Source organism: Callospermophilus lateralis, chromosome 9 (assembly GCF_048772815.1).
Source record: "Callospermophilus lateralis isolate mCalLat2 chromosome 9, mCalLat2.hap1, whole genome shotgun sequence".
Lineage (NCBI taxonomy): Eukaryota > Metazoa > Chordata > Mammalia > Rodentia > Sciuridae > Callospermophilus > Callospermophilus lateralis.
In genome coordinates this window covers 79911973-79939754 of record NC_135313.1, presented here as the reverse complement: position 1 = coordinate 79939754, position 27782 = coordinate 79911973, and the positions used below count along the sequence as shown (strand labels likewise).

General features: G+C 31.5%; 1 protein-coding gene across 6 annotated transcripts in view; it reads left to right on the top strand.

Annotated features, from left to right (window-relative positions):
- The window catches only part of Mbd5 (methyl-CpG binding domain protein 5), a 406311-nt gene that overhangs the window by 130111 nt on the left and 248418 nt on the right, over positions 1 to 27782 (top strand). For all 6 annotated transcript variants that reach the window (XM_076866536.2, XM_076866534.2, XM_076866535.2 and 3 more), the window contains exon 2: positions 14071 to 14164. The gene's annotated coding sequence lies outside the window, so the exon portion shown is untranslated. The remainder of the gene's footprint in view (positions 1 to 14070; positions 14165 to 27782) is intronic.

Here is a 27782-nt window from a genome sequence, read left to right as displayed (position 1 = left end):
GAAATGTGCTCTCTCTATGTGTGTGTGTGTGTGTGTGTCTGTGTGTGTGTATACACACACATTTTTTATGTGGTACAGGGTGTTGAAACCAGGGTCTCAACCATCCCCAGCTTAATGTATGTTAATTTTTTCATGTCAAGAATAGTATATTCTGGGTAAAATTAGAAATTAGAATTTGTAAAATTATTATGATACAATAATAACATTTATGTAGTGATTATCATGGGGAAATGCATTCTAGTTATTAGACTTAAGTCTTCAAAAATCAACCTTTGAAACATCATGATTTTTCCATATTTTTATTGGCACATTATAGTTGTACATGACAGCGAGATTTGTTTTTATGTATTTGCACATGCATATGATATAACAATATAATGTGGCCAATATCATTCCTCAGTATTTCTCGTTTCCCTTCTCTCCTCCCTCCTTCTGATCCCCGATGATCTCCCTTTGATTTTCATGAGATTCCATCCACATTTGTTTCCCTTTTTCCCCTCTAGCTTCCACATAGGAGAGAAAATATACACAATCCTTGACTTTCTTAGTTTGGCTTATTTTGCTTAAAATGATGTTCTCACGTTCTATTCATTTTCCTATGAATGACATAATTTAATTCTTCTTCATGATGAATAAAATTTCATTATGTATGTATACCACATTTATCCATTCATCCATTGATGAACACCTAGGTTTATTCCACATTTTGTCTATTATGAATTGTACCATTTTAAATGTGGGTATGCCTGTATCCATACAGCATAATGACTTTAATTCTTTGGGATAAATACTGAAATATGATATAGTTGTCATATGGTGGTTCTTTTCCTAGTCTTTGAAGGAGTCTCTCATACTGATTTCCATAGTGGTTGTACTAAGTCACAACCCTGCCAACAATGTAAAAGTATCCCATTTTCTCTACATCCTCTCCAGCATTTACGTTTGTTCACATTCTTGATGACTGCCATTCTAACTGGATTGAAATGAAATCCCAGTGTGGTTTTGGTTTGCATTTTCCTAATTGCAAAATAATGTTGAACATTATTTTCATTTATTTGTTGATCATTTGTATTTCTTCTTTTGAGAAATGTCTGCTTAGTAGTTTATTTGCCCATGTGAGGGTTGTGTTTTATTTTGTTTTTGATGAAACAACACAATTTTTGCTTATTTTTTCATGTAGTAATTACTGTTTCTAGTAAGGAAACAAAAGTAAATGTTAGGCTACTATATGCTAATAAATATTTTACATCATTTTGTGTAATCCACAACATTCCTAGTAGATAGGTATAATAACTTCATTTCAAAGAAGGAAGTGGAAATTTCTAAAAAGGTCTTTTGGTTTACCTAGATAGCAGAGTTACTGTAATGTAGCCTGTCTAACTCTAAACTCAAATCTGCTATTACCTCTATTTTACTAACAGGAGACATTCAAAATACATAACTGGGGTCGCACAGGAACCACTCAATCAAAGTGGATGCCAGAGTCCTTGAGGACCCCTCCTGTACCAGGTGTTAGCCTTCTTAGGAAACACAAAGGAGTCTTCATGGAGGAGGGTTTCCTAGCGAAAGGGACTATGGAGAACTTAGAGTAGTGGCCATTATCCAACCAAAATGGTCATTTTGATATACTTAATATTATAACTCAGAATATGAGATTTTGTTTTTATATTAATTTTAAGCAACATTTTTAGGAATAGACATAATTAAGAATTCCTTCCTCATGAGCTTTGCAGCTAAACTACTAGTACAATAAGTATATCATCCTGTTTCATTTATATTGATTGATTAATGACCAGTTAACATAGATTGTCTTTATTTATATTTAACCATCTTTACAAATTATGAGGTACTAGGGAATGAACTTGACCAAATTATGTTACATGCATGTATAAGAAGCAACCGAAACCACTAATATTTATCAATTTTGTGTCTTTTTTTTTATTAAAAAAAATTGAATTACAGATTTTAGGTAATGAAAATATTGTTTCTTCACCCACTTGTAATACACTATATCAGAATTAAGCTGATTACACTGTTAATTCTAATTCTTTGCATTTGAATCATATGAAATTACCAATATTTGACATTTTTTACAATAAAAAGATAAGCCTCATCTGACACAACCCTGTATATAGGCATACATTGCCAAAATATTGGTTACTTTGAATGCAATTTGTTTTTATTATTTTCTCTAGGTATGAATTGAATATTTCATTTTATATTTGCCTCAATTGCTATGGTTAGGTGTTCTCTGTAGTAGCCAGCCAATGAATAGATATTTTACATATTTTATATTCAATGTTGACTGAAAATGAACCCACCATACTGTTTCACTTCCACATATTGTTTTGTAATTTCTTTGCCAAGTTAAAACTCTATTATATATATTTAAATAGGGTACATTTTATTATAGTATCTTTTATATCTGTCAACAGTATCTATAGCTATATGCTCAATAGTAAGAAGTCATTGGAAGACCATAACATTAAAAATGATAGCCTCATAGGGAACTTTTAGTTTTTGAATAATTTTAAGCAGTATTTAAAGCTATTTGTGAGAGATGGTATTGTGACTTAAGTCACTCATTTAGACCAAAATGGCTGACAACATATGGTTTAAACAGTTGAATAGTTACTTTTATGTATGTTGGTTCAGTTCTTTATAAACACAGAGAGATTGAGCAAGTATCTGGAAATACTTCACATTTTATTTCTATAGCTCTTGAAATTCTAAAGCTATAAAATTTAAAATAATATTCCTTTTTTGCATCTTAAAAAAATGTTAACAGGACAGTCCTGTCATAAAAAGTATGATAAACAAGAGTCATGCAGAAGTATTTAAGGTTACACTTACTCATATTCAGATTTCATTTTTATTTCTCAGTCATCTAACACCATCAGTAAGATCCTCATCTTTTTTTATTCCTGTAGATAATTAGTGTAATCCAGATACAATGGTTTACTCTTGCATTAGTGTGTTTTTTCTCTAGTAGGACTTCATTATTCAGAAGGTTAACATAATATTGAACTATTCTTGGTAGACTTTGAAATATTGGTCTCATTTGGTGAAAGATAGTTGTTTCCAGAAATGATAAAATCAGGCATTTTTGCTGGCTCACAGAATTCCTTACATAATATGATTTCTTTTACTGTTATAAGTGTTTGAACTAAAATTTTGCAGAAAGTCAGAGCCTGGTGTTTTCCCCCAAGTGCTATCTGTTTTGACACTCAAAGACATTAACTGACCTCCTTTTCCAACACCATTGAGGATAATCCCATACTCCATTTTTCTGTGTATTTGCATTTTTTCTGCTTCCCATTTTATTTTTTCAGTGTGTCGACGTGTCAGAACTTATATACACTTCTTGCATTTCTCCCTACTACTTTTTATGCCTATTAGAAATTACAGAAGATTTTGTGTGGATTATACAGGAACTTATCTACCTCCCTCCCTACCTTTCTTTCTTTCACATTCCTTTCTTTTATAACTTCATATTTTCCCAGCATGTAGCTACTTGGTTGTTTGGTTTTTGTTTTCTGTCAGTGTGATGGTTGGATATGTGGTGTCCCCCAAAAGTCCATGTGTGAGAATGCAAGAATGATCAGAGGCAAAATGATTATTAAGCAATGGCTTTAGCCCCTGATATGGATTAACTGGGTGATAATTATAGGCATTTGAGGTGTGGCTAGAGGAGGTAGGTCACTGGGGTTATGCCTTTAGGGTTTTTATTGTGTACCTGGTGAGAGGAGTTCTCTGTCTTCTTCCTGATGGCCATTAAATTTGTCATTATACTAGTATTTTGCCATATGGTACTAGTGTTTTATGGGTCTAAAAATACCATTACCATTAACATATAGAAGTACCTACTTGCCTCCACCACACTCTTCTACCATGATATTCTGCTTCATCTAGAACCAAAGCAATAGAGTTGGACATCTGTGGACTGAGCTCTCTTAAACTTTTCCTCCTCTAAAAATGTTTTTATCTGAGTCTTTTGGTTACAGCAACAAAAAATATTACTGAAATAGTCAGCCATGTTGGCAAATAAAACTTTTTAAAAATCATCTCTTGAAGATTTATTTCCAATAATAAGAGTTCTTCTTTTTCTGTGTATTGTTGGCTTAATATAGTCCAGATAAAATAGTTGAGGGGTAGTAACTTAAATAGTCACTTTTGCTAAAAGATGAGCCTCATCACCAGATGTCCTTTAGTGTAACATTCAACAATAGACGAGGGTGTGAAAAAAATGTAAAGGCTGAGTTTGGTGAACATTTGTAGCTGTAAGGCTGGTTGCACAGGGGTAACATCAAAATATACATTTAAGTGGCATACATACTGGAGCTACTAAGAATTTCACTATGACACTTGGTAACTTGGAGAAATCCTCAGAGAAGAACCTGCTCTATTTTAGAAAGAGATGTCCCAAAGAACATGTATCAGCAAGGAGAAGAATATGCTTGGTTTCAAATCCCTTCATTATCAGAAGCTTTCCAGGTAGATTAAGTAAATTAGGGATTTGTGGGATTCACTGAGGCATGTAAACAATGTAGTCTTAAACTAATTTCAGATAATCTTAAATTTATTTAACTGTTCTTATATATTATAAAAAGATTATTTTTATCTCATTTTCAATGTCATAAATACTGTAAGAAAGGGGTTAACATTTTTAGTATGATTTGACCTTTACATGTAAGCAATTTATATGCTACATTTTTTAATTTATATCTTTGTTTTATAAAGCTACTCCTTTTGATACTCCAAAAGAATAGTCTGTAGGTACATACTTTTTACAAAATGTATTATTTAAAATTTTCTATAAGCTAATTCGAATGTATCTTCCGTCTAGTTTTCCCTCAAATTAACAAATACTAATTAGTTAATATTATCAACTTCATTGATTTTGTTTTTATAATGGAAGCATCTTATAAAAAGACTTTCTGAGATATGATATTATCTGCTTTAATTTCTACAATATCCTAGTCATTTTTTTCATTTCCATACATTGCAATTACTTTTTGACCTCGTATCATTTTTGCTACCAAAATGTAAATAAGCATTATGCTTTATATTTTGAATCTGATATTGTTTTTTGTTGTTGTTGCTGTTGTTATTGTTGTTTTTAAGGATTTGAAGTATATTTAGAATAGCTCGATGAAATTCGTCATTATAATAGTGTTTTGCTTTACAGTACTAGTGTTTTATGGGTCTAAAAATACCATCACCATTAACATATTTGACACTATTGTGGCCCTTCCTTAGGACTTCCTAATTTTTGTCAGTCAAAACAAAAGTATCTCTCTCTCTCTCTCTCTCTCTCTCTCTCTCTCTCTCTCCTCTGTCTCTCTCATCTCAGTTCTTCATTTCTTTATCTTACTTTCTTAACTCAGCATCATAGTGTCATTTTCTCTTTCATCATCAACAAGAAATCTTCTTGTGCTTGAGCTAAAGAATTCTTTTGCGGTTTTTTAATTTGCTAACTTTTTTGTTTTGTCATGTTAGCCTCCCAACAATTTATAATACTTATTTTTAACTCTCTCTTTAGCTAAATATATTAGTTAATAGTATATTGATGCTTATATTTTGCCATGTTGCTTTAGAATTTTTTTTTACAGTTCATGATATCCTATTAAATGATTATAATTTTAGTTTTGTGCCTCTAAGAGGGGGCACTATAGCTTTGGTGTTTAATTTGTGTGCGCCTTTGATTTCTTGTTTGCTTATACAGTTTCTAGTGACTAAAATCTTGGAGTTGGAAGGGACCTTTAAGGTTATCATGTTTTAGGCAATTTAAGTATACCCTCTGATGTTTAAATTCCTTCTTTGATATCCTTGTCTCTTCTTTAGTAATTGTATTTATATTTTTAGCAAAATCCTAAATAGTATAATTAGCAGTGGTTGTCACTATTGAATTTCTTCTCTTCTTTTTCCTTTTATGTAGAACTTTCTAGCATAAAAAATATTTAATTTCTAGCATTCTGGAAATATAGATAATTCCCTTTGATGATCATGTGACAAGAAATGTGATGTTTGATTAAAAAATGAAGATGATGTCAATGATAGTAATTTTTTAAGGAAGCCATAAAGAAGAGCTTGCTGCTCATGGCATTTGCAGATAAATGGTTGGAGTTAGAGAAGATAATGCTAAGTGAAGTTAGCCAATCCCCCAAAAAAACAAATGCCAAATATTTCTCTGATATAAGAAGGCAGATTCATAGGGGGGTAGGGAGGGGGAGTATGGGAGAAATAGATGAACTCTAGATAAGGCAGAGAGGTGGGAGGGGAATGGAGGGGGTAGGAAGTTAGCAAGGATGGTGGAATGTGATGGACATCATTATCCAAAGTACACGTACAAAGACACGAATTGGTGTGAATATACTTTTTATAAAACTAGAGATATGAAAAATTGTGCTATATATGTGTAATAAGAATTGTAATGCATTCCGCTATCATTTATTTTTAAAACATCAATTTAAAATTTTTTTAAAAAGAGGTTGCTGCTGTAGGAAAAGGGAACCTGGAATTTCAAACTGTGTTCCATTGAAAAGAGATTTGCTGTTAAAAATGTATAAGTGAAACCACTGAGTCAGGACTTAAGAGTGACTAGAAAAGAACTTGAGAATATATGAAAAAGCATTTTCATAATCCTAATTATAGGCTTAAAAGGATGCAAACATTTGAATGGAAGAGATAGCAAGGTCACTGGCATATATATATATATATATTATATTATATTATTCCAAATAATTTTATAAGTATTTCTGTGAAACTGTCCTAGAAAAATTTCTGAAAAGTTCTAGTGAACAGGAAAGAATAAAGGGAAATGATTACTAAAGTTAAGATACATGAATTGTTATTGATCATGTCTCATTTGCTATCCCTTCTGAAATTTTTGTTTCAGTGACTCTAAACCTATTAACATGGACTTTCATGTTCATTCATCTCAATTCCCAATCCTTTTTAATTTGTAATATCTTCAGCTTTTCATTCTTAAGTTATGAATTAATAATTTTCGAAAATATTATTTTTGAAGTCAGGAAGAGTCTATATAGAATTAAAGAAAGAGTAACTAGCCCATTCACTGGGTCCCAACCTTATTAGATCATTAATTGTCTCTCATGTCAGCAAACCCAAGAAGATAACAAGGCTAAAAGTGAATTTATTATGGCCATAATGTTAGAATGTATTATCTTGCTAGTATATTTGGCAAAATACTGTACTTCTTTCTCTCTGAGAAAGCTCTGAAGGTATTTGCATATAATTACATACAGAAATCACAAGTATTCCCTAAGTAATTCAGAACCAAATTCATTATTTATTCCAGCTGAAGAGATACCCTCTACAGATTCAGTGAACACTTTTAGGAAATGCTAATAGGAAAAAAAAAAAAAGGAGAAAAATGCTTTTATTTTACTTTCTCCAATAAAAATATTTCATTTCCTATTACTACTTTAGTTAACCTGAGTGGTGTTAACTTTCATAGATAGAATTTCAGTTTCTCTGCACTTTAAATATATAAAAAGTTAGATCATCTGGACATGTTACTGAAGTTAGGTCATCTGGACATGTTGAAAGAAAGCTAAAGAAAAATCTTATGGTGGACAGGATTTAAAATTTCCTTTGAGGTTTTGTTCTTGAAAGTGATTTAGGGACACCTAATAAAGGACTCTTCTGTTCTTTACCACAAAAATATAAATATTGCATTAAAACCATAAAAAATAATTCAAGGTCCATTAGAAGAGTAATTTGGAATATAAATACTAATGCTCTTAATTGGTACTGAACAATGACTTGAATCTCTACAAACTAAAATTTATCTGATATAAAAACAGTTGAAAAAAGAAATCTTTCATGGATAGCATGATTAGAGGTCTTGTTATGCTGAAGAAATATGAAATCTTTTAAAAAACAAACATAGGCTAAAAATATTTTTAATTATTTGAATGTTTGATTTCTGTTGAAATAAAGAACCTGAGATTTTATTTTATCTTACAATTTTTTGCTATGAGCTGTTTCCATTCAACCAAGTCTGCAATCTTAGAATTAGAATTTTTTTTTTTTAAAGTAGCTCATTGGATCAAAATGAATGGAATCTTAAGAGATGTGGAAGTTGCATACTTAATAATGATATGAAAACAAATCACCAGGCTGGGGTTGTGGCTCAGTGGTAGAGTCCTTGCCTAACAGGTGTAAGGGAGGCACTGGGTTTGATCCTCAGCACCACATAAAAATAAATAAAGTATTGTATCCATAAAAAAAAAATTCATGTGTAAAAATTTGCTTAGATATAGACCAATAGCTAAGAGAAGTTTTAAAAAAGCATTATTTTTTTCTTATCCAAATAGCCATAATTTAAAATTGGGATTGTAATAGTATTTTAAGATAGCATACTTTCCTAAGGGAATTGATAACATGCTAAAACCCCAAATTTACATCTCAATGGCAAATAATTTTTAATGTGATTAGGCATATAAAACATTACATTCACAAGTTAGACTAAGGTTTTTAAGGTAAACCTTTAGTATCACAGAGGCTTTATTACATTATTTACATTGCACAGAAAAAACAGAATGTATATAGAACTAAATGGAGATGTCAAAGACTTTTTTTTTTTTGCCAAGAAGAAAAAGTTAGAAGTGAAGCATCTTGGCATTCCCTTTGCAGATGGGATAAACCTTGCAAAGAGTTAATGGGTGTAAACCAAAACTTGCTACAAAGATATGTTAATGAGGCTTCTAGAGCTGTGGGAGATTTTAATTTATTTAATGGGTCCTTCTGGAAATACCTTTGTTAATTTTACTGTGGAACCTTGGGCAAGTTACCTACCTCTCTCCAGTTTCTTTAAGCATAAAATTTAGATGAGAATAACACTTCTTAGGATTGTTCTCAATAAATGTAAGCTAGTAATGATGAATTGAAATGTAAGGAAGAAGTTTTAACAATTTATATGAAACTTTGGTGGTAATTAATCATAGTATACACAAACTTATATTTTTTAATTGTTAGAAAATAATGTAATAGATTGAATTTTTTCTGATGTAGAGCATTATGTGTAATTTACAAGCCATTGGTTCCTATTAAAATATATAGGGAAAAAAATTAGTTATAAAATACATTGATTTTAACTTGCCAGAAAACCAACGACCATTAGGAGTGCAGTCATGCAAAGAAATAATAATTTCCAAACTAGGTAAGGAAGATAAGTGGTAAAATTTAGTAGTCTTTTCAGATTTGGTAGTTATAGAGGTCACCATAATTGTTATGTATAGCAAAGTCTCAAGTAGCTTTGTTTATTAAAATTATCTTTATCTGAAGGGATCTTAAAAGGTATATATGTGAGAATATATCATATTTCTTACAAAGTATTTATGGACCTGTTTATAAGATTTTTCAAAACAAAATGTTAACAGCCTTTTTAATGTTAAGTGTACATGTGTTCTAGAGGGAAATGTTTCAAGAGTTTTTCTATAAAAATTTTGCCTTTGTATTTCAGTGGGAAAAAATGATGTTATAGAAGTGTATCCCAATTCCCCATGCCACCATGAATTTTAAAATTTAAATTCTGAAGCTTTGAGGTCATATCTCTAGTTATAAATGAGGTTTAAAATGAGTTATAAGTGAGGTTTTTAAGTATTTCATTATAGAATATAGCCTAGTTTTATATTTTCCCCATAAGTTTTTACTGATTATCTACTACACCATTTACTTACGAGGGTAGCAGGGCTTACAAAGTCTATAATTTGTAAACATTATTTTAGTTTTTCTACATTGAATTATTGCCAAAGTTATGTTTACTTTATGTTCAAAAATCAATGCTAAACCAGTAGTTTTGGTGATTATCTTTTAAGTTTAGAAATGTAACTTTTAGACATCAAGTAAAAAAAGTAGAGACCAATATCCTTGATATACATAGATGCAGCAATCCTTAATAAAATATTAGTAAATCACATTCAGTAGCACATTAAAAAGATAATACACCATGCTCAAGTGGGTTTTAGCCCAGAGATGCAAGTTTGCTTCAAGATATGCAAATCAATTAATATAATTCACCTCATAAGTATAATTCAGAACAATAATCATATGATCATCTCAATAGATGGAGAAATGGCCTCTAATAAAAGCCAGCAAACATTCATGTTTAAAATGTTGGAGAAACTAAGGATAGAAGGAACTCACCTCAACATTATGAAGGCTATACATGACAAACCCAAAGCGAACATAATACTGAATGGAGAAAGATTGAAAAAATTTCCTGTAAAATCAGTATTAAGGCAATGATTTCCACTCTCACCACTCCTTTTCAATATTTTTTTTAAACCTCTAGCCCTAAAAATCAGACAAGAAATTAAAGGGATATAAATGAAAAGAGGTCAAATTATCTGTTACTGCTAATGACATGTTCCAATATCTAGAAGACTCAGGAAACTACCTGAAGTTAAATGATTTCAGGAAAGTAGCAGAATACAAGCTCAATAGCATAGATCAATAACTTTCCTATCCCCCAACATCAGTTGTGCTGAGAAAGAAATCAAGAAAACTATTCCATTCACAATAACCTCAAAAGAAAGAAAGAAATCCAACAACAAAAACCTTGGGAATTAATCTAGCCATGGAACTAAAATCTCTTTACAATGAAAATTATAGAACACTGAAGTAAGAAATTGAAGAAAACCTTAAAGATGGAAATTTCTCCCATGTTCTAGAATAGGCAGAATTAATATTATCAAAATGGCCATATTATCCAAAGTAGTATATAGATTCAATGCAAACCCAATCAAAATATCCATGACATTCTTCACAGAACTAGAAAAAAAAATAGTACTGAAATTAATTTTGAAGAAAAAAAGCCCAGAATAGCCAAAGCAGTCTTAAGCAAGAAGAGTGATGCTAGAGAGATCACAATGCCTAATCTCATATTACAGAGCTATAGTAACAATAGACACAAAGAACAGTGGAATAGAAGATACAGAGACAAACCCACATACTTACAGGCATTTGATTCTTGAGAAAGGTGCCAAAAATATATATTGGAGAAAAGATATCTTTTTTAGCAAATGGTGCTGGCAAAACTGGATATCCATATATAGAAGAGTGAAACTAGATCCCTATCTTTCACCCTGCACCAAAGTAAAATCAAAATAATCAAAGACTTAGGAATTCGACCAGAAACTTTGCAGCCTCTAGAAGAAAGCATATATCAGTACTCCAACATATCGGTGCCAACATCAACTTTATTAACAAAATCTGTAGCTCAAGAAGTAAAACTGAGAATCAGTAAGTGGGATGGCTTCAAATTAAAAAGTTTCTGCACAGAAAAGGAAATGATTAAGAGCGTGAAGAGGGCCTACAGAAAGGGAGAAAATCTTTGCAGCTGCTCTTCTGATAGGGATTAATATCCAGGATATTATAAAGAACTCAAAAAGCTTAACACCAAAAACAAAAAATCAGTATATGAACAAAAGAACTAAACAAGCATTTCTCAAAACAAGAACAGATGGCCAACAAATTTATTTTAAAAATGTTCAACATCTCTAGAAATCAGGAAAATGCAAATCAAAACTGCATAAAATGTCATCACTTTAGTCAGAATGGCCATTATTAAGAATACAAATAATAATAAATGTTGGCAACAATTTGGGGAGAAGGTACACTCATACATTGTTGATATGACTGAAAATTTTTCCAGTTAGTCTATAAAACAGTATAGAAATTCCTTCAAAAACTGGGAATGACACCACCATATGACCATGCTATCCCATTACTTGGTCTTTGTACAAAAGAATTCAAATTGGCATACTCTAGTGATATAGCTACCTTAATGTTTATAGCAGAGCTATTCACAATGGTCAAATTATGAAACCAAACCAGATGCCTGTCAATATGATAGATTAAGAAAATGTGGTATATGTAATACATGGAGTTTTACTCAGCCATGAAGATCAAAATTATGGTATTTGCCAATAAATGAATAGAGAACATCTTGCTAAGTAAAATAAGCCAAACTAAGAAAATTAAGGGTTGAATGTTTTCTATAATATATAGAAACTAGAGCAAAATAAGGGGAAAGGGGATAGGGTCAGATATCATAAAGATATAGAGATCAGGGGAGTAGAAGGAGATCCAGAAATAGGAAAAGACGGACCAGAAAGAGGAGGAAATGTGGAATGGATTTGACAAGATTACACTATGTGCTTCTTTAAGTATACCACAGGGAGTTCCATCGTTATGTATATCTATAAACACCAATTGACAATAAATAAACAAATGAGTGAAAGGAAGACCAGTAGAGTAGAGGAAGTAGAATAGGGTGAAGGAGAAGGGGAGAAAAAGGAGGAATACTAGGAATTGAAGTGGAATAAATTAAATTCCATTCATGTATGATTTGGTCAAAATGAATCCAACTATTATGTATAACTCTAATTTACTAATGAAAGAAAGAAAACTAAAAGAAGAAATATAAAATTAAAAGTCAAAAACTGTTTTTATAAATGCAAATAATGAGTCTAGTAATAGCTTTCACAAATGCTTAATTAGAACACTGTTTTTATAAGGAGAATAGACCCAGGGTTTTTTGTTTTTGTTTTGGGGGTACTGGGGATTGAACTCAAGGGCATTCAACCAGTGAGCCACATCCCCAACCCTATTTTGTATTTTATTTAGAGACAGGGTCTCACTGAGTTGCTTAGCATCTTGCCTTTGCTGATGCTGGCTTTGAACTCGAAATCCTCCTGTCTCAGCTTCCCACTGGGATTACAGGTGTGTGTTACCATGCCTGGCTAGTAGACCTGTTTTATAAAAACCAAGGATACCTGTGAAAAAGAAATTATCTGTGACCTCAGACTATTTCTCACAAATCAGAATCTCTGGGTATGTCACGTGAAGGTCTATATTTTGAAGTACTACATTTAGTCCTTAAATGTCTTATAGTGAGATTTCCTGCAGCTACCAATTAGACCATGCTTGGATCCATGTACTGTCATGTATCACATGGTTGTTGGAGTATATTTGTGTGTGTTTGTGTGCGTGGTAAATTTTTTGAAGTCATTTTGTATACTTAATAGATTAACAAGTGTCAGTATCTCATAAACTTCTGTAGATGTTTTATAGAATTTTTGTCTTATTAATATGTAGAAACTAAGCCAATTTTTTTTGTGAGATTGTTTCTCAACCAGAAGAAAGGATAACTTTCCTTAATTAACTTAAAAAAAGAAAAACCTAGGTTGGTTAAAACATGCTTATAATTTCAGCGACTCTGGAGGCCACGGCAGGAGAATCTAAACTTGAGGCCAGTCTCAGCAACTTAATGGAGCCCTAAACAGCTTAAAGAGACTGTATCTCAAAATAAAAATGGCTAGAGATGGGGCTCAGTGTTTAAGAACCTCTAGGTTCTATCCCTGGTACCAAAAAAAAAAAAAGAAAACAAAAACTAGGACCTGGCCCCCACTCTGTAATAATTAAATCAGAATATCTAAGAATCAACTAACTTAATTTATTTTTCAAGTGCCTCAAGTGCTTTCAGTGTATAGCTGCAGCTAAGAAATAGAAATCTATACTAGTGACCAAAAAGAACAATGACAACACTAATTCAAAAATCATTTATGTTTGGCTTAAGAATCTGTAGTACTCAAAACCATATATTAAAGATATAACACAGTAGGGTCCCAATCCTTTTTCCTTAACTGCATTGTCAGGCAATCAAAATAGACTTTTCAGAGCAAAGAACATTCTCTCTGAAGAATTTTCTCTTAAAAAGACCTTTTCTGCTGTTTTCCTAAGTTGGTGTAATGTGCTGAATGAGAAGTTTAAGTGATAAGGATATTCATGAGAACAGAATATTGAACTTGTTCATTTCCGTTCTGATTTTGGTTCAAATGTAATCAAGAATATATTTCTGTAATAACTTTGAACAAGGAAAGTATTTTCTATGGTGGGACAACGTTTATATAGGAGATCAGAATCTATGTATTTATAATTACATTTATTTAAAATTTTTCAAAGATTTTCTCTTGTATTTAAAATAAATGAAGCTACTTATAATTATAATTCACATTTTCTTATGTTTTTTTTTTCTAGATGATCCTTGGAGATGTCATTTTCTGCATATATGAAATAGATCTTGAAGGGTTTATGGTTTACAGACAAAATCTTTAGAAGTTAGACACTCAAGGTGAGTAATAACTAAAACCTCATAAGTAATTTTATTAAAATTGTTAGGGTTATCTGATTATAATTTCAACTTGTAAATTTGCTTATTTTTTATAACTGGCCTTATCTAACTGACTCACATCTACATCCATTTTTATTCAGAAACAACTTTTATGCCTTAATACCATCTTAACAGGAAGTATCCTATTTTGTTTATAATAACCAATTGATTAAAAATGACATGTTGTTATGGAGGGAGAAAACCAACTATAAATAATAATTGAAGTCGCTTCAATGAAACCCATGAACACATTTTACAGAGTATAACTTGAAAAAATAAAACAAATCTACTGTCATCCACTGTTTTCTTTTTCTTTTAGATATATATATATGTTATTATAATATTAATTATTATATATGTGTGTGGACACAGTACCTTTATTTTATTTTTATGTGGTGCTGAGGATCGAACCAATTGCCTCATGCATGCCAGGCAAGTGAGTGCTCTACCACTGATCCACAATCCCAGCCCCTTGTTTTCCTTTTAATGTATTTAATCAGTTCCTTTTAACACATTAAGAGTTTGTTCTTTACCTACTCCAGAAAACCCTGTCATGGTTTCATGTACTCATGGTACCTCTGAATACCATACCCCTTTTCATTATTTCATGACTTTCCTCACCTGGCATATCCTGTCACTCTGTGTGTTCTGTCATGCCTTCTGTGACTGCTTATATGCTTTCATTACTACACATTTCAGACAACATTTTGATAACATTTCGAGTGTGATACAAGGGGTACAAACCTCATAAAAGGTACTTTAAATAATTGTTTGCCAGATGGGGACAATGAAAGTACAGAAAGTATGTGGCCTATAAATGGGACACTCCTATTCAGCTCTAGGATTCTTGCTGAGTGGAAATGAGAGGCTGCAAAATCAAACCTTATTTTCTTTTCCCAAAGAAACCAGAAGTTCAGATTTAAAAACCTTAATATTTCAATAACAGTGTAAGATTTTGTCTTTGAAAAAATCCAATTTTGCCCCTGTGTAAACCCAGTAAAACAGTTTATGGCCTCTGGTGCAGTTTCTTTTTTCCTTTGTTCTATTTTTCTTTATTCTTTTAGAGTACAAGTACTTCAAGTTTATTTTATTCCTTTTTAAATTATGCTTATCAGCTTAGTGATTTTGCTACTTTTCTGTGATGAATGTTAGTGTCAGAAATTATTTTATTTTAAAAAAATAAGTCATATTACTTATTTCTAATTCATTTCCATAGTTATATATTATAAATTGGTTACTTGGAACAGCTATTTAATTGTTTTTTGAATTATAATGATTAGATAAGTCTAAATCAGATCCTTCTGATTAAAAAAAAATGTAATGGACCTTTTTGTACAGAGAGGAAATATAGTTTATCACACTTCTCATTTCATGGAACACTGTTATTATTGGTCATGAAAATCGTCTCAGATTCTCTTACTCCCATCTCCAGTAGTTTCCTCTGACCATAGGAAACCATTTTCATATGATATTCTAAAATAATATCAATTGTAGCATTCTTTTTTCCTTATATTTTCATGTAAGTGTTATTGTATATTTTAGGATATCTTTTTTAATATTTATTTTTTAATTTTAGTTGTCAGTACCTTTATTTTTTTTTTATGTGCTGAGAATCGAACCTAGGGCCTCACATGCGCTAGGTGAGCTCTCTACCACTGCACCACGACCCTAGCCCCTATTTTACAATATCTTTATATGAAAAATGTCAAATTGATAAAAAGAAAATAGAATAATATTATGAAATGTCATGTGCCTATCTTTCAACTTCAACAGTTATCCTCTAGCAGTTGAGTATGTCTCACCCATCTGTCCCCTTTTCCCTCCCCAATTTTTATACCTAAAATGTAAATATGCATAAGTGGTGTTGTTCCTCCTCTGAAATTGCATATTCATATATTTTATTCATTTTTTTCTCTTGGGTCCCTGTATCTTGATTAATATGTTGTAGGCATTTGTTATATAAGCTAGATATTAATTTCCTGATATTTTTAGATATGAAAAAAGACTCCATGCTTCAACTTTTTAATTTTATGCATTATACTTTTTTAATAAAAAAAGTATAATTGTACTGTATCTCAGTCTGTTTTCTATTTAGCATTATGTTTAAACATTTATTTATGTTTCTGTGTTTACATTGCTTGTAATGGCTGCATAGTATTTTGTGGTTGATAGCTGTCCTGTTTTAACTGTCCATTTTCCCCAGTGAATATCACCCAAGTTGTTTTCAATTCCCTGTTGTCACAAACAATACCATTGAGGAACATGCTCATACTTATCCTATCATGGGACTTTGCAAGGATTTCTTTGGAATATATTCCCAGAAGCAGAATTGCTAGATGATGGGACATATGTTTATGCGTAAATTGACAAAATCCTATCAGATGTTCCCCCAGAGAAATGGTTCAGTCCGTACTCCTGGTAGCCTCTTCATTCCTGCAAACCATTAGCATTATCTAACTCTCTTTTGTTTTCAGTCTAATATGTGTAATTTTATAACTCATTGTTTTAATTTGAGTTCTTTTATCACTGTTGAGTTTGAGTCTCTCTTTATACATTTGTCTGCTTTTTTAAGGCTTCTTCTGAAATTGCTTATTTATATTCTTTATTCATTTTTTCATCTGGGTTCCTATATCTTGATTATTATGTTGTAGGAATTTGCTATATAAGTTAAATATTAATTTCCTGTTAGTTGAGATATAAAACAAATGTATTTCCATCCTTAAACTTTTAAATTTTATGCATCATGTTCTTTTTTTAAATATTAAGAACCACTTCAAAAAACTCAGTAGCAACCACTTCAAAAAACTCAGTACCGTTTCTGTGACAGCAATAGATATAAAAATATTTTAATTAAATATCTATATAAATATAAATATCTATAAATATTTTAATTAAATATCTCTATGTATATATATTTAATTAAATATTTTAATTAAAATATTTTAATATTTAAATATTTTAATTAAATAATTGAAAATTAAATATTTTAAATATTTTAATTAAATATTTTATTTATATATTTATATATTTTATTTGTATATATAATAAATATATATAAATATTTTATTTATATATATTTATATATAATTTTTATTTAATTAAATATTTTAATTAAAATATTTTTATATCTATTTCTGTCACAGAAATGCTACTGATTTTTTTGAAGTGGTTCTTAATTCCAACAACATTGCTGAACCCTAGTAGTAGTAGTAGTATAGTAATAATACCAGGGATTGAACCCAGGTATGTTTAACCACTGAGCCACATCACCAGCCCTTTTTATATTTTAAAATAGAGTCTCTTTAAGTTGCATAGGGCCTCACTAAGTAGTTGAGGCTGGCTTTGAACTCACAATCCTCCTGCCTCAACCTGCCAAGTTGCTGAGATTACAGGTCTGTACCACCACACCTAGCTGAAATCTTATTCTTAATGGATTATTCTTTTTTCCAAGAGAGATGAATTATATCACTTTGTAAATAATGACAGTTTTTTTTTCACCTTTCCCATCATAATACCCAAATTTTTTTTTCTTTTCTCTATTCTTTTGGTTAGTTTCTTTGGAACTATTTTGCAGTAGTAGTGTAATTGAAGCATCTTCATCTCATGGTTTCTCAGTTAATTATAATATTCAATGAAGGTTTTTATATGTAACTTTTACCTAATTAAGAAAGGTTCTTCTATTTCTAGTTCGTTAAACAGTCTTATTATAAATAGCTCTTGAATCTCATCAAATGTTTTATGATGCATACATTCAAATAAAATAATTATATGATATTTATCTTATGATGCATTAATGTTGTGAGTTGTGGATAGAACTTTTTTTAAAATTTTTTTTTTCTTAAAGAGAGAGTGAGATAAGGAGAGAGAGAGAGAATTTTTAATATTTATTTTTTAGTTTTCGGCGGACACAACATCTTTGTATGTGGTGTTGAGGATCGAACCTGGGCCACATGCATGCCAGCGTGCTACCGCTTGAGCCACATCCCCAGCCCTGGATAGAACTTATAATGTTAAATTATTTATACATTTTTTAGTTCACATCATGATGTATTACTTAATCATGATGTATTATTTTTATGCATTGTGTGCTTTGTTAAGAAATATTGAGAATTTTGAAATCTACATACTTAAGTGACATGCACTATAATTTTGTTTCTTGCGATATATAATAATTAAGATAACATTAACCTTATAAAATGAGATGGGCAGGTTTTGCTCTTTTTCTGTTCCTGGAATAAGTTTAAAAGGTAGGAATTTACAATTTATTTAATATGTCTTATAACTCAGAGATATAACTATCTGGCATTTTTGTGAAATAGATGTCTTTGACTACTATATTCATCTTTAGTGCTTATTGTTCTATTTACTTTTTTTTCTCAGCTTCTTTCACTCCCCTTTCATTGAGTATTGATGGCAGCTGATGTTCTTTCTTCAGGAGGGTACAGCTCAGAACCAATTCCCTTTGAAGGAAAAAATTACCTAGGTGATCTCAGTGCCCACATTCAACAAAATGATCACCACCTTATGGACTGACCAGGGAGTTAGTGTCCTAACTCTGACTAAGGGGCTCTGATTTACCCAGTCTTGTTTGACTTAAAACTCTTGGTGTCATATACCATAATTAATCTTGCACTACAATATTTTTCTGCATCTCTATAACAAGAAACAGGTTAATAATGCCCTGGATTTTCTTATATCTTTTACTGTTGTCTTGATTTGAGTTACAAGTAAAAGAAATATTTTTAATAATAATAAGTCGGGCATCATGTGCAAAGAAGTGTGTGTTCAAGGAAAATATTAGCAATTATCTTACCTACTCTCCTTTAGAATGTGTGCCAAATTGCAGTTAACTAGAGGATTTATACTTCATATTCTGAGTTTGAACCTGATAGCAACCATGTAACTTCAATACAAAAATTCAAGCTATTTCCACTTCAAAAAGACAAAAAAAGCAGCATTATAAGCAGGACATTCACAGACACTCTAATAAAAACAGAAGGAAATGAAGAGAGTCAATAAGCATAGTTATAATCTTATACATTTGAATGTGTTTCTGCCATCTTAAACGTTTCAATTTTCCCATACTTTTTTCATTACTTCTTTTTAATACTTTCTTATTAAATAACAAACCTTGATATTTATATATCTTCCCAAAAAAAATTCTTGTACATCTAACACGACTTTGTCTCTTTTTACTTTCTCTTACCCCTCATATTGCTGTTATCTACTTTAAATTTTTAACTGCTATGCTCATATTTTCTTCTCTCTTCATTTTGTTAGCTATTGTAAAAGACTGCTAAGATACTTTAGCAGCATTACTTAATACATTTTTAAGTATCTTATTTGTTTCTATTTGAGTGTTTCTGAGACTTTGTATGCTCAAAAATATATTATTATATCCTCACATTTGAATAAATGCATAGCAATATGTAAAATTCAGGGTTTTAAGATTTTTTCCCTGAATATTGAAAATCTATTCTCTCTTTGTCCTATTTATCCCCATTATTTCTTCAAATATGTTCTTCCTTATATTTTTATTTGTTTGAGTTTCTAGTTATTAAAATGTTAGTAAGCTTATCCATTAGCCTTATTTTACATTTTCCTTTGTCTTCTCTTTAGTCCTGAAGATTTTCTTAAACTAGTCTTCAAATTTGCTAATTTATTCCTCATTTTGATTCTACTTATCTAATCTGTATCCTTCAAGTGTATTTCTCAGAACTAATATTTCTGTTTCCCTATTTGTCCTCCTGTTCTTACTACATTTTGTTAATTTGTTAATTTTTCTCTTTTAGTATGTTTATTAAGCTAATTTTAAAATCTTGGACCATCAGATCTGTCTGCGTCTCGTAGAATTTGTAATTCCAATATGTTTTTATTCTTTGAAAATAGATGTGTTCCTTAAATGTTTTGATATTTCAACCTGTAAGATTATTTCACCCTGGGGATATTGGCTACTCTGGCAGCTCATATAGTTCAACTGCTCATTGTTTTTCTTAGAGATGTAAGATACTACGGAAAGACCAGCACCTAGACTGTGTCATTCTCAGTGAGCTCAACAAAATGATATCTCAGGTCTGTGGATATTGAGATATTGAGAATGGAATTATTTTTCTGACTTCTTTCTCAGCAGATTCATTGTTGGTACATAGGAAGGTATTGATTTCTGTATGTTGATTTTGTGACCTGCTACTTTGCCAGATTTGTTTATTAGCTCTAGCAGTTCTTCTTTCCTGTTTTTATCCTTTTATTTCCTTCTTTTGCCTAATTGCTTTAGGGACTTTTAGCACCATATTAACTAGAAGTGGTAAAAATGGACATCCTTGTCTTGTCCCAGATTTTAAAGGAAATGCTTTCATTTCTTCTCAATTTACTATGAGGTTAGTTTGAGGTTTTCATATATAAGGTAGATTCCCTGTATCCCTGGTTGTTCAATGTTCTTATCATGAATGGTTGCTAAATTTTGTCTAAGGCCTTCTCTGTGTCTATTGACATTATTAAGTAATTTTTGTCCTTATTTTTGTTTATGTGATAAATTACATTTATTAATTTGCATTTATTTAACCATCCTTGCCTCTGGAATAAAACCAAGTTGATCATGATGTACAATCTTCTTAATCTGTTGTTGAACATGATTCGCTATTATTTTATTAAGTATTTTTGCATCTATGTTCATCGGGGATATTGGTCTATAGTTTCCTTTCCTCTATGTGTCCTTATCTGGTTTTGGTATGAGTGTGATACTGGCTTCATAGAATGAATTTGGAAGCATTCCATTCCTTTCTATTATGTGGAATAATTCGAGGATTATTTGCATTAGTTCTTCCTTAAAGATTTGGTAGAATTCATCTGAGAAACTATCTAGTCCTGGGCTTTTCTTTGTTGAAAGGGTTTTGACTAGTGCGTCTATCTCATTACAAATTGTTGGTTTGTTTAGGTTTTCTATGTACTATGTACTCTTAATTCAGTTTTGGCAGATTGTATTGGTTTAGAAATGTTTCCATTTGTTCCAGGTTTTCCAGTTTATTAGAGTAAAAATTCTCAAAATAGTCCCTTATGATCTGCTGGGTTTCTGAGATGGCTGTAGTGATTTCTCCTTTTTCATCTCTAATTTTATTAATTTAGGTTTTCCCCCTTTTTCTTTGGTTAGTTTAATCAATCCTTTGTATTGTTTTTTTATTCTCAAGTTCATAGATTTCAGCTCTGAGCTTAAATATGTCCTTCCTTATACTGGTTTTGGAATTGGTTTTTTCTTCTCTTTCAAGAGGGTTGAGATGCATCATTAGGTTATTTGTTTGGGCTGATCAATCTATTTTAAAATGCAACCCTTCCCTTATCTTTCATTTCCCCCCCATAACTTAAATTTTTTATGCATTATGCCATCTACTATTTATTGACGGCCCATGCTAAAATAAAATAATACCAAGACACTGAAGCAGGATTTTTTAGACACTTTCTCAATTTTTATAAAAAATCTCAGTTTTTATAAAAATGTATCATTTCAAGTGAGTATTAATCAAACTAAAGTTGTTTTCAAACAAAAATGTGATCTCACTTTACTAGAGAAGAAATGACATATACATATACTGGTGAGTTCTAAAAATACTTACTAGCATATAATTAGGGAAAACTTTAAAAGCAAGAACTTCTCTAAAGAAGGGCTTCTATCTAAACAAAAGTATATTTGTGTACCAGCTATTGGCAAAAGATTCTTCTAGGAGCTGGCAGAAACAATAAAGTCCTCATAGAGCTTACTACTTTAATGGGAAAGATAAAACAGAATACAAATAATTACAGAATGTAATTTCAAAAAGTGACATGTTCTAAGTAGAAAAATATAGTAAGTAAATAAAGCGTGACAGAAAAGTAAGAATTCTATTTTAGATAAGGTGGTTAGAGAAGGTGTTCCTAAGGAAATAATATTTAAGGAGAAATCTCTTGAATGATGAAAAGTGATAAGCCATGTTGGATAGAAGAGTGGCAAGAAAATGAAGCCGCAGTTGAAAATCCTCTTGGGTCAGGAAAAGCTAATTGACATAGCTTAGAAATCTAGTATGCTGGTGTAGAGAAAGCAAGGGAAAGAATGGTCTGAAATGAGACTGCAGAGATTGGAAGGGTCAGACAAAAAAGGATCCTATAGATCATATTAAGGAATTTAAATTTTAAATTTAATTTTAACTGTGAATAGAAGCCATTGATGTGTTTTATTCATGAGACTGATGTGATTTGAAAAATTTTAAAACATCTATGGCACACTTAATTTGATTTTTTAAAATGACTAAACTGAATGATAATTTGTTTAAAAACCAACTTTTTAAAAGCTGTTATGGTTTGGATGTGAGGTGACCTCCAAAAGCTCATGTATGAGATAAAGCAGGAAGGTTCAGAAATGATTGGGTTGTGAGAGTCTTAGCCCAATCAGTGAATGAATCTCCTGATAGGGATTTACAGAGTGGTAACTGAAGTTGTGGGGTGTGGCTGGAGGAGGTGGGAATTGGGTATGTGGTTTGGGAGTTTATATTTTGTATCTGGAAAGTGGATTCTCCCCACCACTCCCACTTTCTGATCATCTTGTGAGCTGCTTCCTTCAGCCACACTCTTCTGCCATAATGTTCTAGAATCCTTACCTTGAACCTCAAGGAATGAAGCTAGCCTTCTATGGACTAAGACCCCTGAAACTGTGAGCCCTCAAATAAACTTTTTCTCCTCTACAATTATTCTGTTCAGTGGAGAAAAAGCTGCTTAAAACAAAAACCATAAAATAATAGATTGATAATTTTTAAAAAAATTTTAGTTGAAGTCAGGCACAATACCTTTATTTATTTATTTTTATGTGGTGCTGATGATCGAACCCAGGGTTCGATGTGCTAGGCGAGCACTCTACTGCTGAGCCACAATCCCAGCACCTAGATTGATAATTTTTTACTATAACAAATTTTTGGTAATTGAAAAATCCACAAATATAATTGAGACACTTCAAAACCAAAGAGTTAATATTTAGCAGATATGATAAGGACAATGCTGACTTACTTAAAATACAAAGAATATTAACAATTCAATATAGAAAAGACAACCCATTTGTATAAAAGAACTGAATATGCATTTCATCAAATAAAAAAAGCAAATGACTACCCAACATGAAAATATTCTGTTTTCCAACTCTTCAAATGTGGTAGCTTTTTTTTCCTCCTTGATTTTGGGGATTGAACCCAGAACCCCCCAGAGGCTGACGACACACTTCACCCCCATTTTTGTGACATTTTTCTTTTTTTCTTTTAAAGTTGTCAATGGACCTTTATTTATTTATATCCAGTGCTAAGAAGTGAACCCAGTGCCTCACACATGCTAAGCAAGTGCTCTCTCACTGAGCTACAACCCCAGACCTTGGTGACATTTTTCTAGTGATTAATTGTTGTCTATATATTTTCTTATTCTTTCCCTCCTCTTTTCCTACAGTATCTTCATTGTTACCACTATGCTTGTTTTTATTATTATTATTATTATTACTTATGGTGGAATGTAATAGCTTTACGAGGCTAGCTATTTTCAAAAGATGTGTGTGTGTTTGATGGGAAGGAGGGTCCAGAGAATTTATTCTAGTTTTACTAGTCTTCACCAGGAGGTAATTTCTGCTGCCACAGACACAAAACACTTTTATAAAAATGGCTTGTCTATATATTCTTTGTGTGGCCTTCTCTTTTCCATTACTCTAAACCTGAGTCTAGCAGGATTCTGTTGACAATTCTGCTGGCCTCTGTTGTGATTGTAAGCAAGGCCTATAGCAGTTTAAGGTTTGTTAAGTATCTTCATGATATACATTGTTTCCATCAATTCTTGGAATCTGTATTGCAAGGTCCTTTCACTAATAACATTTACCAAAAACTGCTTGTGTTCACTTACTCACATGTGGCTCCTGCTGGAGCTGCAACTGAGACCTGGTTTTACCTATTTTTGAGTGTGAGGATTAAACTTGAATCTTAATTTTGCTGAAAATATAGAAGGAGGAAGAGAGAGATACTTGGAGTAGGAGTTGGAGAAGAGAAGAGAAAAATAAATGAAAGAATTACCTCTATGATAAAAATTCACCAGCCAGAAGGCAAGAACTCTGGAAAAGACATTGAGAAATAAAAGGAAAAGATATGTTATGAGCTAGCCAAACTTAGAAGAATTTATTTCAAAGATGAAAATGGAATGAGCACAAGAGAGACTCAACATTGTAGAAAGCACTTGAAAGAATATAAAGGATTAAAATCAGAAGAATGATTTATTTAAAGATAAAATTCATGGGTGGGGTTATGGCTCAGTAGTAGAGCACTTACCTGACACATATGAGGCAGTGAGTTCGATTTTCAGCACCACATAAAAGAAATAAATAAAAGTGAAGGTATTGTGTCCATCTATAACTAAAAATATTTTTGATATTAAAAAATAAATATAAAATTCAGCAATACTTTTATAAAATAAGAAACAATTTAAACCATGGGCCAGGGAAAATTGCCCTAGAATTGTTGATACCAAGACACATTTTCATCACATTAGTGAACTTTCTTTAAACATGAAGAAAAAGCTGATAAAGCCATAAAACAGGAGGCTTATTTCTCATTTATCCATAACAATGTTTAGTGCCCATTGGCAGTGGAATAACACCTACAAAATTTTATAGAAAGGAAAATATTTTATATTTTAAATTCCAGAAAAAAAATTATATTTTTTAAATATAAAAACTACAGACAGTGTTGAACTCAGGGAGTATTGTTCAAATGTCCCCTTCAAAAAAAAAACAAAAAATCATAGATGAACCACTGTAAGTCAGATAGAAATGACCAGAAAATTTACCACAGAAGGACTGGCAATGAGCATTGAAAGTATTAACTGTAAAGTAAATACTAAATCGTGAATTCAAGCTAAAAAGAATAATAGAACACTATATTCCCTAAAAATAGAAAAAAAAAGATACTACCTCAATATTCTCCCTTTCACTGTTTACATAGTTTAAATTTTAAATATTTCAATTTTAATATTTAAAAGTCAAAAAATGTCAATTAAAGCTGACAAATAATAAACGATAAACATGAATACTTAATTTTTAAATTATAGCATCAAACTGATGATGTCAACATATGAGTAGTCCATATAGCCGATAATTCTACCTAACCATTTTATTACACACACACATACACAGACACACACACACACACACACACACAGAGTATTGTTTTAAGATTTTTAATTTTATGTATCATTAGTGCAATGATCTAAGTATTTGCGCCCACCCAAAATTTTTATGTTGAAATTTAATCCCCAATGCAGTAGTATTAAGAGGTGGGGCCATAAGGAAGTATTTAGATTATGAGGGTAAAGCCCTCATGATAAGATTAGTGTCCTTATAAAACAGGCCTAAAGCATTTGCAGGTAAATAGATGGCATTGGAGAAAATAATGCTAAGTGAAGTTAGCCAATCCCAAAAAAACAAATGCCAATCTTTTCTCTGATATAAGGGGGGTGACTCATAGTGGGGTAGGGAGGGAGAAAATGGGAGGATTAGATTAATTCTAGATAGAGAAGAGGTGTGGGAGGGAAAGGGAGGGGGCAGGGGAGTAGCAAGGATGGTGGAATGTGATGGTCATCATTATACAAAGTACATGTATTAAGACTTGAATTGGGTGTCAACATACCTTATATACAAACAGAAATATGAAAAATTATGGTATATATATGTATTAAGAATTGTAATGCAAAAAATATACATGTATAATGGCATAAATTGGCATAAACATACTTTATATACAGAGATACGAAAAATTATGCTCTATATGTGTAATAAGAATTGTAGTGCATTCCACTGTTGTTTTATATTTTTAAAAAATAATAATAAAATCAGTAAAAAAACAAAAAACAGGCCCAAGGGAACTTGTTCACCCTTTCTACCAAGTGAGTACACATACAAAGCACTATTTGAGGACCAGGATCTCACCAGTCATTTAATCTGGTAGTGCCTTGATCTTGGACTTCCTACCCTTGAGAATTGTGAACAATAAATTTCTGTTGTTATTAATTATATAGTCTAAGGTATTATATTAAAGCACCTCAAACAGACTAAGATAGTAACACAAATATGGAATAAAAACTGTCACCTAACGGAAGGAAGACATTCGTTTTTCATTTCTAACTAAAGTTCCAATGTAGACTTTAAGAACAAATGCTATTTATTCACAGTATATTATATATAAGATATTAGCTTCAATTTTATTTCAAAAAGAGAAGAAAAACTATAATACTACTTGTATCAAGCTCTATTAGCCAAATTTCTACTTCTAAACAAGGCCAACAGGCTGATTTTCATACAAATAATTGCTACTGTCACATTGATTTTACATATGTTTGCCCTACCCCTTTTCTATCTCCAGTGTTAAGAATGTACCATTTATGAAAGATTTCTGAATTCTTTTTTTCTAATACTCAAACATACTATATTATTTTACATAGGCTGTTAAAGACACAGTACTTATTCTCACACACACACAAATAGCCAAATCAGTGTAGAGCTAAAAGAACAAAAAAGACATTACACTACCTGACTTCAAAATACAGTACAAAGCTGTAGTAATCAAACCAACATTAAGGAGGGGGCAAAGACACTTAGACCAATGGAATAGAATGGATCTACAGCTAACTGATATTTGAGAATATTGCAATATCCAAACTGAGAACAATAAAACTAGACCACCCACCCCCCGTGTCTTGCCATATACAAAATCAACTCAAAACGGATTGAAGGTTTAAATTTAAAACTGAAACTATGAAACTACTACAAGAAAACATAGGGGAAATGTTTCTGGACATTGAAATGGGCATAAATTTTATGAGGAAACCCCAAAAGGACAGAAAAGCAAAAAAATTTATGTATGGGATTAAAATATTTCTACACAAAAAAGGAAATAACAAATGGGAGAAGATATTCATAAACTATACATTTAACAAGTGGTTAATGCCCAGAATACTTAAGAAGCTCAATAGCTCAACACAGAAAATAAACAATAAGTTTAGACAGTAAACCTAAGTAAACATTTCTCAAAAGAAGAAATATGAACAGGCATATTAAAGTTGCTTAACATCACTAATCATGTGGAAAATGCAAATCAAAATTATAATGAGAGATCATCTCATTTCAATTAGAATTGCTATTGTCAAGCAAGGAAACAAAGGGGGAGGAAGGAATCCTTGTGTACCATTAGTGGGAATGTAAATTAATAAAGTCATTATGGAGGGAAGTGTGGTGGCTCCTCAAAACATTAAAAACAGAACTAACGGGGCACTGGCCTGGCATGCGTGCGGCCTGGGTTCGAGCCTCAGCACCACATACAAAGATGTTGTGTCCGCCGAAAACTAAAAAATAAATATTAAAAAAAACATTCTCTCTCTCTCTCTCTCTCTCTCTCTCTCTCTCTCTCTCTCTCTCTCTCTCTCTCTCTCTCAAAAAAAAAAAAAAAAAAAAAAAAACAGAACTAACATGTGATCCTTCAATTCCACTACTGGATACAAATCCAGAAAAAAAATTGAAATCAGTGTATCAAAGAGACAT